Here is a 14,051-nt window from a genome sequence, read left to right as displayed (position 1 = left end):
AGCATGTACCTAGGTGTCACTTTAGACAACTTCCACCAAGTTAACCCAGTGTTCTCGTGTCTTGGCAGGCTTTTTCGAAGGTTTGCTGCCAAGACAGAATTCTGATCTCATGCTGGGGAGTATGTGCCACTCCCAGATGCCAGAGACAAGGACCTGTGTGAGCAGGAGGTGACACCTCCACCCACACAGGATGGCTAGTGATAAGACCGATGCAGCTGTGAGCCTCAAAGGCTTTACTGGCACTACTGGACAAAGGATCTTGTATCCCTCTCAAGACAAAACTTTCTCCTGCCTTAGGCACTGTTTTTCACGGGTAGGCAGGAAATTAGCTATGCAGGAGGCGTCCACCTCCACAAGGCTGACCATTCCTGTAGGGTGTTGCAGCTGAGGTGTCCAGTCGAAGATGGTTTTGGCCATCTTGATTTTAGACTAGAAATCAGGTTCTGACTAGTTTTAGTGACATACACCCACAGGATGTTGTCACTACTGGGGTGGATTAGCCATAGGACTAGATGTCCATTGGCAAATAGTCCTCATACCCACTATCACCCCCTAAATTCAGGATTTAAGGGGCACACCAGAACTTTAGATTCAACGTGAAACCAGAAGAGATCTATGTCTACACAAGAGCAGGACTTCACAGAAGGAAAGGCGTGAAGTACTGCACCTGTGACAGCCACACTGCACCTGCTGAACTACGACTCGCCCAGGACCAGAGACCAGTTCCAAAAGGAAGGTGAGCCTCTCTGCAACCTAAAGACTTTACAAGAACTCCCTAGTCTAGGACTAGAGGTACTAGTCCTCTGCAGTGGGCAGGCCCAAAGCGCTAAGTCCACAAACTTGAAGTCCAGTTTCCCGATCCGTCTGGCGTGGCCTCTAAAAGTCCGTGGGCAGGTGGCTTCTGGGAATAGTAGTGCAGACCCTCAGCGAGGCTCAACTTTCTACAACGTTCCTCTGGACAAAGATTTCCTCAACCGGATTGCTTGTAGGTAAAAAAGGCTTGTTGGTGGTCAATCCAACAGTCTGCCTACAACCTGCTTTACTCAACGCTTCAAGAGAAGAGTTTCACCTCCACGAACGACCAACCACCCCTGTGGCTGCATCGTAAAGACCTTGCATTTGTTTTCATCCTCTCTTGGCACGCCTGCCAGTTCCTCTGGATGCGGATTCTGTTCAGCACCATGGATGCCAACAGCACCTCTTCACCCGAGTCCACTGAGCCAGGTAGATCGGATCTGCCTGAGGAGTCTCCTGGTCTAGGGACAGCTCCTCGCTTAAGTTCCAAAGGATTTTGCTCAACTCGCCCCGCAAGTACCTTTTTGTAGGGAAACCATTTCCAATACCGCAAGCCTGATTCACAGCTCTGTTTGACATCTAAAGTGCACTCCGCTCCCCTGAGCCAGGTACAGTTGTGCTAGTTGTTGTGAACTGGTCTAGGGACTCACCAGACCTTAACTGCAAGTGGGTTCTGTTGAACTCACTCTCTAAGTATCCAATTGCATATATGTGTTCTTCCCATTGACCGCAACGTTAATGCAAAGTACTGATTTATTTAATGCTTTAAAATTGATCTCTCCACATATACTGTACTTATTGATTTCTTTTTGGTGGTTAAAAATACTGTCCATGTTGGTGATGTGAAATGCTTAACATATGTTCCTCTAAGTAGCCGGTCTGCTCTTTGCCACTCTACCAGGGCTGAGAGAAGGTGTACTGAGAGAGTACCTGGGGTCTATCTTTGTGTACTATGCTAATATTTCATGGTAAGGAACCTCTGCCATGCCACATAGTACTTTCACCTTGCAACAGGAGCCAATAAAATATCGATGTTGGATTTTGTCATGGATGATTGCAAACACCTTTATTCAATCAATCAATCAATCAGGATTTGTAAAGCGCAGTGAATCACCCAATAAGGCGCTTGCAGGTCTCTGAGGCTTATTCGAACAAGCAGATCTTGAGGGCCATTCGGAATTTTGAATGACTTCTTTATTGAAGATTAATATATTTTCTTGCATTGTAGATTACAACCATTTTTATATGTTTTTAGTTAATAAACGTATGTATTAAAATGGCATTCAATAGTTAACGGAAATCTTGCCAGGGGCGAAAACCTCAGATCACTTGTTACCTTCCAGTAGCAAAGCTTCATATAACCAACAACAAGATAGAACTGATTATCTGAGAGACAATATCTAGTCATTGAATTGTGAATAGTTCTTGTCAAATTGGACGTTCATCTGAGACAATGAAAATGCGTTTCTCAAACTGAACATTCATCTGTGACACTACGAAGACATTTCTATGAAGTATTCACAGTTCAAGCCCTATATATTTTCTCTCAGATAATCAATTATATCTTGTTGAAACGTAAATATTATTACACAAGCTAATATCATGTACAACAATAGTATATACGTTCAGAGGTGAAAAAGCATATGTAAAATAAGGTTACGTCATTGAAGATGAAAGTAAAGTAAGCACATGAGTGCCATTCCCTTTCAGCACACCGATCTTAGCAGAACAAGCCTTCATGTGTCTCTCTACAGACATCTTATTGCCCATTTTTTCTTAAGGGTCCTCGTTATTGAAATGTACTGTAGCCTAGTTTCAATAGGTCCATTCTCCTCAATCTTTAACTATTTCTCAACAATCTCTAGCTTGCTGTCCAGGTTGACCATATGGGGATGGGCACCTGGCTGACGTTCTCTCTGTTTGCAGCTAGAGTGTGACTTGTTTGATTCATATTTATTTTCTCATTAGAATACACAGTGGGGTAGAGATCACACAGAGTCACCATCAGAGCCAGAATCACATTGTGATTGTGATAGGCTTCCCAGCTATCCATCATTGTTGATACATGCATCAGTGACATTTACCACAGTTATGTGTCGTTCACATTTCGGATTATAAAGTAATCTTGGATTATTGAAACATCTACTGGGGCCAGTCTCGAGGCACCCTTTAAAGGGCAAATTCCCCTTGACTACCCAAATAAATTTTGAGAAGTATCTTTTCTCCAGGAATCATAACCTCACAATAATCCTGCCCCCAAATTGTGGATTCACATGTTACAGCAGCCGCTGCTTTGGCCTAATATACCCCACTAATGCCGACATTAAGGCGCACTCACCAAATTTGGGAATTAAAGTGGTTAACAAACATCGTCTATTGCAAAGAAGTTCTTACTTTTTGGTAACGGGTCAGAAGAAGAAGTAGAGGAAAAAGTGGTTATATGTTTTACACACCTATTTTATTTGTTATGCATGAATGGCGATATTCATGAAATCCTTGAAAACACCCATTCTGACCGGGGCAAGATGAGAAACAAAAACAAAGCACAGTGGCGTGTAACTGTTGATTAAGCATGCACAATGATAACGTAAATTCGATGAAGTCTCATATTTATTATCTCCTTGTGTATCCTTTTTCACATGTTCCGACCACTGCAATTTTTTAATAAAATGTTATCGCAACCAAGATAATTTAGCCTTGTGTAAGCCCTGGTAAGGAGGGGCTTGGCCTGATACCAATGGAGTAAGCAGTTGCCTACGGAGCTCATGGCAGAACACCACCATCTGGCACCATCCCGACTTGTTATTGGCTCCCCCTTGCCCCCTCAAGGCTACGACTGCCAGTGCCATACTGTCAACAATCCTTGGAGATAAAGAGCTTGTGCCATCATAGCTGCAAACAGCAAGAAAAACGCTGCAGGGGTGACTGTGAGGGGATACTCTACAAGATGGCGGCCGCCTGACTGCTTGTTGGCAACTGTGGGTACGTTGATGCAGAAGCCTCAGGGACTGATGAGGCTTTCCTAAATACTCTTGGAGCAGGCTGCTGTCAGTGTCGAAACCACAGTGAATCCGATCTCAGGCCAGTGTTGGTTGTACCGCTGAGCCGATCACCGCCTGGAGTGGAGAGAGGTGTGTGGTGGCCCAGGCGTGCTGGGAATAGCGACCACGAGGAGAGGCCATAAGTTGGAGGTCCGAAGCGGCATCCCCAGATGGGTGTCTGATGGAAGTGGTGGCTAGCTGAAATAAGGGTTCAGCACCAAACATGCAACTGGTAATTGGGCCCCTGGTATTGGTGTTTCCTTTGTACAGTGGTATGATGGGGTGACCTGCCAAGACAGCATAATATTCATGAGAGAAGTGCCCATGGCCAGACTGAGAACTCGAAGCAGCCCTGCCAATTTTGTAGGACCAGCCCTGGTGAGGGTGTGGGCGGCACATGTAAAGCACTGCTATTTTTGTTACTGGAGGCCTATATTTCAGCACTGCTGCAAAACTGCCACCCAGTAACAAAAAAACCACAACTTCCACTACTGCAAAACCGTCTCCCACCCTTCAAGCCTCCCGGGGTAATGCCCAATGCCCATTAGGACCAGTCTGGCCTTGGAGGTGCCTGAGCCCGGAAACTCGAGCCCTCGGCAAGGAAGTTCCAGCAACTGAGGAGAGAGGCCACTGGTTGGAGCTGGGAGGGTGGCACTTTCCTAGTGGAAAGGAATTTGTAGACGATGTTGACTATGAGGGCTCTTTGTCAGAATTACCCACTGCCGGAAGGCCCCTAATACTTGCTTCTCCAATGTAACACTGAGCAAAGGAAGCATTCTGCCAGGGCTCCAATACCTCCCCAGGAGAGGTGACTCTGTAAAACAAGCATTTGCAATGCAATAGGTCTCGCAGTAGGAAAGTTTGAGCTATTGGTATTGTAAATGACACATTTTTTATTTATGTGTTGGTTTTGAAAATAGGGAAATTAATAGCTTTGTCATTTACAATGCCAATAGTTTTAACTTTCGCAAACGTGACACCTATAGCATTTGTAATGCAATATGTGTTGTATTTACGTGACTTAGATGTATTGATATTACAAATAACAATGGCTTTTATTTTTTTTAAATAATTAATACATAAATAAAAGCTATTGTAATTTAAAATGGCAATAGCTTAAACTTTTGTAAATAACTTTTGTGAAGATTATGTTCAGTGTATTTTATTGTGACGAAAATCCAAGAACAGAAGTGAAATATTAACATCTTTTTGTGACATGTGTAATAAAGCGTGAAACATTGAGAGAACATATTTGAACCAGTTGTTGTTGAATGGTTGCACAGATTGATGCTGTGGTGGCGCTGAGTGATGTTGTGGTGGCGACGAGTGAAGCTGTAGTGTTCAGTGATGCTGTGGTAGCGCATAGTGATGTTGTGGTGCCCCTGAGTGATGCTGTGGTGGTGCTGAGTGATGCTGTGGTGATGCAATAGATAGATAGAGTGAGTGGGGTAGATAGATAGTTAGATGGATAGCGTGAGTTCGACAGATAGATAGAGTGAGGGCGACAGATAGAGTGAGGGCGACAGATAGAGTGAGGGCGACAGATAGAGTGAGGGCGACAGATAGAGTGAGGGCGACAGATAGAGTGAGGACGATAGATAGATAGAGTGAGGGCAAAAGATAGAGTGAGGGCGATAGATAGAGTGAGGGCGATAGATAGAGTGAGGGCGATAGATAGAGTGAGGGCGATAGATAGAGTGAGGGCGATAGATAGAGTGAGGGCGATAGATAGAGTGAGGTCGACAGATAGAGTGAGGTCGACAGATAGAGTGAGGGCGACAGATAGAGTGAGTGCCACAGATTGCTAGAGTGAGGGCGACAGATAGAGTGAGTGCCACAGATAGATAGAGTGAGGGCGACAGATAGATAGAGTGAGGACGACAGATAGATAGAGTGAGGGCGACAGATAGATAGAGTGAGGGCGATAGATTGAGTGAGGTGGACGTGGTGGTGGTGGCTGACGTGGTGGTGGTGGACGTGGTGGTCATGGTGGTGGTGGTGGACGTGGTGGTGGTGTAGGTGGGTGTGGTGGTGGTGGTGGACGTGGTGGTGGTGGAGGACGTGGTGGTGGTGGAGGACGTGGTGGTGGTGGTGGATGTAGTGGTGGTGGATGGGGTGGACGTGGTGGTGGTGGTGGTGGTGGTTGTGGAGGTGGTGGTTGTGGAGGTGGTGGTTGTGGAGGGATTGGTTGTGGACGTGGTGGTGGTGGACATGGTGGCGGACGTGGTGGTGGATGATGTGGTGGTGGATGATGTGGTGGTGGTGGATGTGGTGGTGGTGGATGTGGTGGTGGTGGACGTGGTGGTGGTGGACGTGGTGGTGGATGATGTGGTGGTGGTGTTGGTGGTAGATCTGGTGGTGGATGTGGTGGTGGCGGTGGATGTGGTGGTGGGTGTGGTGGTGGTGGACGTGGTGGTTGTGGACGTGGTGGTTGTGGACATGGTGGTGATGGACGTGATGGACATGGTGGTGGTGGACGTGGTTGTGGAGGACGTGGTGGTGGTGGATGTGTTGGTGGTGGTAGTGGTGGTGGACATGTTAAAAAACAGCACGCACAAAAAGCCCAATCAAAATGGACCAAGGAAATCAAAACGCATGAGCTGTGTGAAATTTCAAGGTCCATTTTTAAGCCCCTCAAAAAGGCTCTTCGCTTCGCTTCGCTTTGCGAGCTCTAAATATCTGGTGCTGTAAGCAGGAATGTAAGGTTTCCTGTGTAACTCAACAGAAGAAGGGAGTCTGAGCACGAAGTGCTGGAGTGAAGTGTGCAAATGTGCACTGATAGCACACGTTTGTTTGTGTGAATTCAGGCTGCTGCCTTCGCCTTTTCAGTTATGCACTGCGCGCGACTTTCATTTCTCAAAGAGGTTCTTAGAAATGTTTCAGTCGTTAACGTTAATAGTTTCTCTCGCATAGCAAGTAAATACATAAATAAATAGAAAATAGGTAGATGAAATAAAATATCACACCGTAAAGCCGAAAAACGGAGATAGGCATCCTCCTTGATGAAAGCTTTCAAAAAACGGATTGTCACTGGTTGGCGGTTACATGCATTGTACCCGTATAATCTTGGCTGTCAAGTGGCACCATGTCAGGAGGTGTGATTTTCTACCGGTTTGTTTATTCAGCCAATAGTACTAAACAGCAGGCTGGGCAGCTACCACAGAAGAAGGCCAGCTCTAAACAAATGCCACCCACCCTGCACACTACTAACACCAAGACCTTTGGAAAAAGAAACAGAAACTAGATATGAAATTAGACAAAAAATGTTCAGCTGTAACCTCGAATGAATCTCACACATGGAACACAAAGTGTCCCCTTCGCGTGTCATCAGATGTTTACCAAAGGTGGATGAAATCCCTCACATGCGTCACTCATCGGAGCCAATAAACATGCGTTTAAAGACAAGTCATGTTCATCATCCCGGGTTCATAGGCACTTAAAACCTGTCTGATTTTATGTCACTTCATGAAACCTGCTACAGCCGCGGTTTAACAAGCCTCGGTTTGCTGTTGAAACTTACTGGAATAAAGTGCAGCCCTGCCCGAGGTAGTTGCAGCTCGTTTCATCAGTCCTGCCATTTATTATTCACAAGAATGTGCTCAAATGTCAGCCTAGATCTGTGGAAACGGATATCACCGCCACCCCCTCCCCTTGGCCGTGTGTTATTGCAGTTTCTCTTCTTCCTTTCCATGTGTTGCAAAATGCCTGGGTAATATATAGCGGTAATAATGACTTTTGAACAGGTTGTACCTTCGCAAACTGGACAGCATTAATATAATGAGGGCTGGTACAAGAAACCCTGAGGATAGGACATGGCCAGGCACATGCATACAGCCTGTCTGCTGTGGCTCTAGGAGGCAGAAGATGAAGGGGCCGCCGCCTCGGCTCCTGGGCTCCGTGCTGGAGCGCCGGAGTGCCCTGTCTGCTGTGCGCCGCCCTGCGCTCTCCTCGCTGCTGCCGTGCTCTGTCTCTAACACTGCTTTTTTGCCCTTGGACTGAAGGATAGTACAGGGGGAGGAGGGCGGGCGCTGGGGAAAGGTCCTGTAAAAAAAAAAAAGTCAGCGAGTGGTGCGCGTGCCACTGCGAGGCATATCTCTTCAATTATCGTGCCCGTGTCTGGCCGCGATAATTGAAGACATATGGGCTTTGGTGCGCGTAATAGACACCAATAGGCCATAGGTGGAGGTACGCGATCGCCTATGGCCTATTGCGTGTTCTGTTAAAAAACAGCACGCACGCAAAGCCCAATCAAAATGAACCTAGGAAATCAACACACACAAGCTGTGTGGAATTTCAAGGTCTATTTTTAAACCCCTACAAAAGGGCTATTTGCTTCGCAAGCCCTAAAAATAAATACACTCCATGATAATTGGAGATGATGTATGCCACTGAGGAATGGCAGCAGGGACAAGTTAGCTATTGACGGTGGTTGATGATTTTGAGGTTGCAGAGCAGCTGCATGCTTGGCCTCCTGTGTTCACTGAGCTACAGCATTGTAGCCTAGTCTGGGCACTGGACCCCACAGAGGGACCTTTGGTGACTTGTGGGCCCAATAGAACATTGTAATTTGTCGCCTCTTCTCTCACAATTGATAAAAACAGGCCTCAGCAGCAACAACAGGGGAATATGGACAAGTCACACAACATGGGACAGGGTGAGCCCTGGGTCGACACCGCATCTAGAGCCGTTTAATGCACCACGAATTTGGCACTGACATGACATCCCCTTATTACTGCTCGTGGACTAATTGTGTCGCATGTTCTCTATTTATTTTTCCGATTCCGACCCAACCTTGAAACATGCCTCTCCTCCTGCAACGTAACTTTTCAACTCTTCTTAAACTGTATGCACTGGTTTATTATGTGTCACAACTGCATACATGACCTGCCTCTCTCATGTGCTACCAGCGTTCCACATGTTAAATAATATGCTACACGATGACCCGCATTTATTCTAATGATGCATTGCACTGCACTGGTTAATATCTTACCTTGCTTTGTCTGTCTTTAATATTGTGCATGTTTCCTCTCCCCCGACCTCCCACCTACCTCACTCATGATTAATTGCGATTGTCCCTGTTTTAAAAAAATGGTACATGATGACGTGCAACTTTTTGGAAATATTGCTTGATGCTGTACTGTGATATTCACCTAGCTATCTCTATTACCATTGTGCTCTGCTCCTATATGAATATCATGCTTTGCCGCCATAAATTGGTCCCTCTATGTGTCTGGTGATACCCATACAATCTGTTGCGTTATGACCCTCTGCACGTGCTGCTTGCTCTCACCCGTATTTGTCTCTCGTGTTGTGTGTCTATGTTTAATATTTTGTTGTGTTTCAATCTTATTTTATATTCCTGAATTGTCCCTCGTATGGCTACATGTCCCTGTTCAATGGTGTGTGGCACTTTGCACTGGTCCTACGTGTCAATGTGTTATGTGTATATGTACAGCCCTGAGGAAGTCCCAGGCTGTATGGCCATGTAAAGGGGCAAAACACGTGTTGGCTGTTTATCACAAGTTCGCAAATCTAACTCAGAATTTTCAAATGAGTTATAACTCTTTCATATAATGATTTTTCACAAAGAAACCAGGGTACTGGAATTTTTACTGAATAAAACTGACTACCCTGACTTGTCCAGACAGCTCTCTTTGGATCTCTTGTATGATTAGGGGGTTAGGGTTTTCCCCCTGTCGAGGACAAGTACTGCAAAAAATATACCTGCTCAAAAATATATATCTAGTAAGGGATTGGGACCCATCACCCCTTTCTTCTCCACAACAGGGGAATACTATTACACAATACACTACATGTCCCTCCTTTTCATCCCTCCCATGAATGTCGGGGTCCCACAGGGCTCAATCCTGAGCACGACTCTGTTCAACTTGTATATGGCCCCTGCCAAAATAGTGTCGTATGCGGATGACACACACTTGTTGTTCACTTGCGAGAAAGGCACTGAGTTTAAAGGCAATGTAATCAACACCTGTCTCTCAGAGGTTTTCTCTTTGCTCAGACAAAACCAACTGAAGTGCAACTCTGAAAAGTCAAAGATTATCTTCTTTGGGTCCCATCCCTGTGAAGCATGGCACAAATGGTGGCCGCAGGACATGTCTCCCCCCACATCTTCAGTCACCATGGTGTAATATCTTGGGGTCAAATTGGACGCCGCCCTCTTTATGAAGGTTCAAATGCAATCGATGGCTGGGATTTGTTTTGAGGTATTGAGAATGCTGAGGAACTTTCTCCCCCTGCTCCCAGTCTCTTACAGGAAAACGGTAGTCCAGGCCTTGGTGGTCTCAAACTGGATTATGTAAATTCCCTGTACTTGGGCCTCCCGTACTATTTACTTGGTTGATTGCAAATGGTTCAGAATGTGGCGGCCAGAGCCATTTTTCTGGCAGGACCTAGGACACACACAACCCATCTTTTGTCTTCCTTACACTGGCTTCCGGTTCGGAAGAGGATACATTTCAAAGCGTTTGTTTGGGTCTTTAAAGCCTTTCATGAGATAAGAGCCCCTTACCTTAGGGAAAGATTTCAGCACTATTCACCTCAAGGAACCTTGAGGTCCTCTGCCCAGCTTCTGACCTCCACTCCAAAGGTCCTGCTCTCCCGGGTAGGGGGTAGATGTTTTCAAGTGGTGGCCTCTCGCCTGTGGAATAGCCTACCTCTTTCTCTTAGACAGGTACAGGACCTCCTCACCTTCAGGAGGAAATTAAAAACATGGTTTTTCCAACATTAGATACTGGCCGGCTTCTGCTTGGGTGCTCTCTGTTGGTTGTCACATGGTTTTTCTCTTAGCGCCAGGACACTCCTGGGAATAGCCGCACGCTTTATAAATACCTACTAACATAACATAACAACAACATAACATCTCGTCAGGCCACCCATATAATCAGTTGGAGTCACTCGTATGGAGCACCAGTTTACCCCCGAGCCTTCACTGGAGCGGCGGGGTGAAGAACCCACCCATGTCGCACTCTTGGAGACCATACAAGGATCGAGAGTGGTTTTGGAGGGACAGATTGCAGGGGTGTTAATAGAGGTTAATCTGCTGAGACCTGACCTCTGCAAATTGGCTGACAAGGTCAAGAACACTGAGACCAACCTTTCTACCTTGCAGACTGAAGTAAAGCAAGTGCTCTGGAGCATAGAGTTGAGGATGTTGAGGGGTGTTCCAGGAAGAATAATGTTCCCCTGGTTGGCTTTCCTGAGAGGGAGGAGGGTCAGTTGGCTGATCGATTCCTGGAGAACTGGCTGAAGAATGTGTTTTGTTCTAAAGACTTGTTTAATTTCTTCGTCATTGAAAGAGCTCATGTGGCACTGGTACCTGTCCCACCACTAGGAGCCCCCAGGGTGTTTATTGCTTGGATTTTGAATTACAGGGATAGGGACACGATCCTGAAAAAGGCTAGGAAGGCTCCCATCCCACAATATGAGAATTGCAGTCTTTCCTTGAGGGTAGGAGGAAACTACGTACCATGAACCTCAGTTATATGTTTTTATACTCAGCCAAACTCTGTGTTGTCATCTCGGGGAGGTCCCAATTCTTTGAGCACCCAGAGGATGTTTGGTCCTGGCTGGACATGTTGGATACTCGCCCTGCTTGCAGATTAAGTGATGCAGATCCTTTATATTCTCGAAGAGAATGTGGTTAGTGAGAACTCCTTCACCAACAGGACAACTCTGGGCTCCCGATAGGGGGTTTGCTGGCCTTATTGTGATCTGCAAGGATGGTATGTTGGCTGCGGCTGAAATGGATGCTTCGCTGATTTCTGAAACTCTGGGGAGCAGGGCTGTGCAGGATGGTCGAACATTGGCGGCAGAGTCTCAAGACAGTGATATCATGCAGTAACTGGTGCCACCCTAAAGGGTTGAAAGAAACATTAATTTTTATTTCTGGGCTTGGGGGTTATGTAGAACTGACTTGAACAGTTATATTGTTACCCTGCTCCTTCGCGGGTGCTGGTCGAGGTCTTTCGGGCGTCATTACCCCTTTCTGCAGCTGGGAGATATGGAGGCGCTCGATTTGGAAGTGGCCCTCACCTTAGAGGAGATTCGCACAGTACTGGGGTTGTTGCCGGGGGGCAAGGCGTTTGGTTGCAATGGCTGCCCTGCCGACTTCTACAAGGTCTTCTAATTGATGCTCTAACAGCATTTATTAGTGAGGCACAGGAGGGGGGCTTGCTTCCTGAGTCTGTGAGAAAGGGCTGCATTACCCTATTGCCGAAGCCCAGTGAGAGCCCGGCGGATCCCTCGGCATATAGGTCACTTATGATGATTATAAAGTGTCAGGTTGAGGGGTGTGAGGTGTACTGCAGGATGGCCTACCAGGATTCAAGCAATAGTCCACTACACACAGTGTACATGAAACGAAAAGAAAAGAAGATTTTTTACTTTTTGAGGAAGTGGACCCACCGGAAGGGAAAGTACAGAAAGGACAAGGTCAGGCAAGCAACGAGGACAGAATAAAAAGGACGGAAGGACTCCAGTTGTGGCAAAGGAATGAGGAGACTTTACTGAGAACGAACCGCAGCGCTGGGAGAAAGATCGCGGAAGCAGAAATGGGACACAGAGCCAAAATGCGAGACGCACTGAGGAGCAGAGGAGAACCCCTTACACCACCTGTGCTGCCAGATGAGAAAGGTCACCGAACAGAGAAGCCACTGGCAGGTTGTTACAACCCGCCACGCTCCCAGAGTAGCGTGGCTAATACGGGTGCATGGCCAGTTACGGTGTTAGCAGGGGAGGCAGGAAGAAACTGCGGGTGGTTTGGGTGGAGCTACTTACAATACTAAAAGCCCCACATAATTACTGGGAGAAGCCTGAAGTAAATAGAAGCTAAGTATAGAAACGGAAGGCTCCGATTAAAAGGTCACTTTTTATATAAACAGGAGGGGTTATTTTGGATTTTACATGAGGGGGAGGGTTGTGATGAAGAACTAGCGGTGGTGTCAATAGACATACCTAAAGCTTTCAATACAGTTAGATGGCAATATATCATGAAGGTGTTGGAGGCAATGGGGTTTGGACCCCACTTCTGTTCCTGGGTGCTTCTACTGTATACAAATCCCACTGCTAGGATAAGGGTCAGACAGAGCTGATCTGCACTCTGGGAGGTGGAGAGGGACACGTGACTAGGGGGTTCACTGTCCCCCTTCTCTGGCAATTTATGGCCAGATAGGGGATTACCTTTAGAGGGATCACCCACTTGGTGTCCTTAAATGCAGACAATACCCTTTATTACTTATCATCCCTTCGGTGGCCTCTGCCCCTCCTGTTGTCGTATTTAACTGCTTTTGGGGAAATCATGGTAAGTTCCTTGTGTTTCCATTAGGGTCTCTGGCTACCTGCGGAGAGGGCGAACTGCCAGTGGCACCCCTTTGATGGGAGCTGGACCTTTCCGATATTTGGGGATTGTTCGAATAAACCTTCTCCGAGCACCTAAGATCGTCGAGCCATGCGGCAGCTTTTAAAGGGCTTATAAGAGTTCTCTTTGGGCTACTTATAGGATACATGTATGGGAAGTAAGTGATTATACCTAACCACGAAGCAAAACACAAGGGACCTTTTGGAAGCACCATATTAGTAAGGAACTGCTACCCACATCGTAGTTTTTTCAGGACAACTACGTGAGCCTCTCCATTATTCGCTACTTATTCCTGGATATACACATTTCTGTATAGACAAGTACAATCTTAGAAGAGAATGATTTTTAATCGAACTTTTGGGACCATCACCAGTACTTTTACAAGAGTCTAACCCGCATAAAGTTCTAAATATTTTTCAGTTCAATGTGAAGAATCCCCAACCAGTTGTTGATTTTTTCCAACCACAATACATATAAGCCCTGAGGAAGTTACTCCTAGTAACGAAACACGTGTTGGCTGCTTGTATCTTTTCGTCGTGATCAACATCACAGATGAACTGACAAGAATAATTGTGTATCATGTATTTTTTCTAAGTACCAAATGGAATACTGTATTTAAAAAGACATTAAAGCATTAAAAGGAAAGTTCTCTTTGATGTTCTCTTTTTACATTGATGTATTGGTGCTGCCCATACGTTGGATTAATAGTCAGGACACCTTGAACGGGTCACGACTGGGAATAAACTCCCTTAAAAGCACATGCTTTTCTGACAGTAAATATTGGAGTGCCGAGGTACAACCTTTCAAAGAAAGTTCATTACAATGAATCCCGAGGGATT

General features: G+C 46.1%; 1 protein-coding gene across 1 annotated transcript in view; it reads left to right on the top strand.

Moving 5' to 3' along the window:
- Positions 1 to 14,051, top strand: part of LOC147659640 (von Willebrand factor A domain-containing protein 8-like) — a gene marked incomplete at its 5' end in the record, with an annotated part of 1,204,277 nt that overhangs the window by 226,997 nt on the left and 963,229 nt on the right. The window lies entirely within an intron of this gene.

This window comes from Lissotriton vulgaris, unplaced genomic scaffold (genome assembly GCF_964263255.1).
Source record: "Lissotriton vulgaris unplaced genomic scaffold, aLisVul1.2 SCAFFOLD_293, whole genome shotgun sequence".
Classification (NCBI taxonomy): Eukaryota; Metazoa; Chordata; class Amphibia; order Caudata; family Salamandridae; genus Lissotriton; species Lissotriton vulgaris.
This window is presented reverse-complemented; position numbering and strand designations above follow the sequence as displayed.